This window comes from Microcebus murinus, chromosome 15 (genome assembly GCF_040939455.1).
Source record: "Microcebus murinus isolate Inina chromosome 15, M.murinus_Inina_mat1.0, whole genome shotgun sequence".
Taxonomy (NCBI): Eukaryota; Metazoa; Chordata; class Mammalia; order Primates; family Cheirogaleidae; genus Microcebus; species Microcebus murinus.
This window is the reverse complement of record NC_134118.1, coordinates 58342087-58345779: the sequence shown is the minus strand read 5'-3', so window position 1 is coordinate 58345779 and position 3693 is coordinate 58342087.

Genomic DNA, 3693 nt, shown 5'->3' with positions numbered 1-3693 from the left:
TTTTAAAAGTGTTAGACATTCTTAAAGAAGAGCATGCCTATAGTTGTTTCATTAAATAAATAGCCTACATTTTTTTCCACAAAGGATAAACTGTAGTCGTTGGCATAGATTATTTCAATAGGAAATAAAGATTAAAGCAGGCAAGCCCCAGGAGATCTTTTAAGTTTTTTTGTTTTTGTTTTAGTGAATACATGATTTTATTTTCTTACTGTTGTATCTTCAGGGGGCAGTTACAGTCTTAAATTAACTTAGGTTCTTATGTGCTTGTCTCCAAAGATGAAGACAGCATTAGGTAGTTATGGGAATGAGAGATTAACAACTGTTGCTGATCAGAATCAAAGATCATACCAGGTGATCATCATAAGGGCCATTCCACTCCTTTTTTCAAAAATCAAATCAGCAAAAGAGATGGTTAATCTTGTTTTCTCATGAACATGAAGAATAAGTCAAGGCTCAGGGGGGAACATTTAACATCAGTGGAAGAGGAAAGAAGACAGGATTTATTTTGCAATTGGCTAGATAAGAAATGAGGACTGTTTTGTACTAGGGCAAAGATGTTTCCCTAAACAACCTTTCCATGTGGGTTTAATTAGTACAATCTTTGATATATAGTAGTGATGCAGTTTGAACTCTTCTCACTTTTATTGTTTGTAAAGGAATATGGTACTTAAGAAATGAAGGGCACCAATTTAGAACCCTTCCATGTGCATTTCTTTCTTTCCTTACAACTTGCAGAAAAACAGAACCACTTGTGACAAAGTACACATATGATTAGTCGTAGAATTATAGAGCTGACAGACACTCTACAAATCATTCAGTGTAACTTACTTAATGTATTGCTTCATTTGCCCACTTCCAGAATTTGAAACCAATACAGAACATTAGTACTTTAAATAGGGCAGAAGGATGAGAATTATGCTTATGAAAATGAAGAGAATGTTTATGGAAAATTTACAGAATAGGTTGGTCTATTTCTGTCAACTACAAAGATTGTTTACAAAAGGAAACTGAAAATAAAATGGCCTATCCTTGCCAACTTTTCTTGGGAAGTATAGTAATATAGTGACTATTGCCCTAAAAGGAAAGTAAAGAGAACTTAGTTTCCATTACTGGTCCTCATTGATTTATTAGATTCTTACAGGCTAACTCATCAACTTCCGTGATTATTTAGTTTGTGCGTTTGTTTCTCAACAAGGTAAAAGACTATAATACACTTATTATCATGACTTCACAGAAACATTGGAGAATTAATAAGGTATTATTTTTCAAAAGCTTGGAACCCATTATGATTCTTCTATTTTTATTTTGGCATATAAGGTAGATAAATGAATAAGTTAAAATTCCTAGTACTCCGCTTTTGATTTTTTTTTAATCACTAGCAGTTGTGAGGAATTACCAGATTTTTTCAATTCACTTTATTCTTTTTTAAAAATCAAATCAGCAGAAAAGATGGCTAATCTTGTCTTTACATGAAAATGAAGAACAAGTGATTTTCCATCACTTTATTTAGACGTATCTTAATATAGTAAATTAAAAATTGTTATAAGATTTTTTCATTGATATTTTATATTGTTTTTCCTTTTTAGAAAATTTCATACTCCAGTTGTACGTTTGTAGCCAAGGTACACTGTAATTAAACTTACTAAATCAAGAATAATGTATATTTTAAGCTAAAAATTTAGCATTTCTACAAAGTCTTAATAGTTGTGGGCAATCAAAAGGAAAGGTAGATTTCATTACATGTCTTCTAGTTCCAAGGTGACAAGGCTATATTTATATTTATTTGTAATGTAATATTTAGAGAAAAACAGTTCATTTTAGTGTTAAATGATGTAAAGGCTCATTGATCAACTTTGCACAACATATTTGATTTCTTAATAGCACATGACCCATGATGCTGGTGTTTTAGATAAAATCTCATGGTTTTATTTATTATTGTAATTTTAAATACTTAATCTCATGAAAAATTGTTTTAATACATCTCTGGTTGAAATAGTTTGAAGCGTATTTGTAATAGAAATCTTTCAAATATATTTTTGTAGGATTTATGAAAGTAGAATGTTCAGTGCTCCCTCTCCTGGTTTTATCATATTGGTGAACTGACCTCTCATCCCCAAATTGTAATAATAGCTAAGAAGACAGTTTTTAAGAATGAAGTAAGATACTCTGATGTGATATTCTATTTTTGATTTGACTATTCCTAAGAGAGTCACAAGAACCCTATCCATCATGGGTAAAACTTCATTCATCACAAAATCTCATGAGATCTATAAAAAAATTGAAAAATATACATGATAAAATCAATTTTATGCTTTTAAATAGCCTATTTTAATACAATTAATAATATTAACGGTGAATATGTAGTTTCTTGGCTTCATTCTCGTTCTATATTATTTTCTAGTGATTTAGTTGTTCTTAATTATACTGTAGGTTCCTTAGAGGCAATTTCAAACACAACTTTAAGTTTTGAGAGTGCTCATATATCTGAAAGTCTAATGTATATGTGTATATACGTATATGTGTGTATGTATGTGTGTGTATATATATATGAAGTTTCAACAAAATCATGTGCTATTGTAAAGGAGATTTTTAAAAATTACTTTGAACTGAAAATTTCCATACTCATATGATTTAAATTTTAGAATTTTGTTTTTGTTTGTTTTGCCAAAGACTTTAAGCTACTTCTGATATGTAGTACTTGGAAAAATATTTTCTTTTTACTAACTATAAACTATAGTTAGTAAAAACTATAGTTTACTAACTATAGTTAGTAAAAAGTTTTCAGTTTTTAGATATCTTTAAAAAGTGTCTATAGAACTTTAAATTTCTCATATAGTTATCCTCACTGCAGCATGAACTACATGATTTTGATGATAAATGTCTAAAATCCCATAGTTTGTAAGAAAGCAAAAAAAACAAGTTTTCTAGTTATTAAAGTGTTTTTTCAGTGACACATAACATGTTATTAAAAATTATAAAACTTCTTAGTAAATTTTTCTATTTTAATTAATTGCCTTTTAGCTGGTTTTTAATAATAAATAGGTTGGGGATTTTTTGCAGAATTATACAAATTTATTATAAAATTGAAGAAATTTTGGATTTTTTCATGTGATTGTTTTTTGGGAAATTATATCACAGGCCAAGATACACCAATTATTTAAAAACCTACCGCAGGAAATGTCACCTTTATGACACATCCTTATATTACATTTGTAGTAAGGAGTGCCACCTTTTGAACAGGTAGATTTCACATATTCTGAACTCTGTTTTAAATAGGAACTGTAACGTTATGTAATTCTTTTTTATATCAATATACATTTTCCTTCTAGTTGATCTGAAGTGATGGATTGGCATACAATTTGTTTCATCTTCTTTTATTCTTCACAATTCTTTTCCAAGTCAGTTTTAAAGGTGGAGTCCAATCCTTTTAATTCAGATCAATAACTAAAAACTGATAACTAAATTCGAATATTTTACTTTATGATAAACTGCATTTGCAGAATTTTTAGAGGCAATCCTGAAGATTTAAAGGATATTTATTACACGAGTCTATAAGGCAACATACAAACGAAAGAGGAAACAACAGTTGAGGAAATCCTGTTCCAGGTTTTCTGGCAGCCCGCGTGATTGACACATGATATCACTGGAGGCGTGTCCTGGAGTGGAGGTGGAGGTGGAGGCGACTTGCTGAAA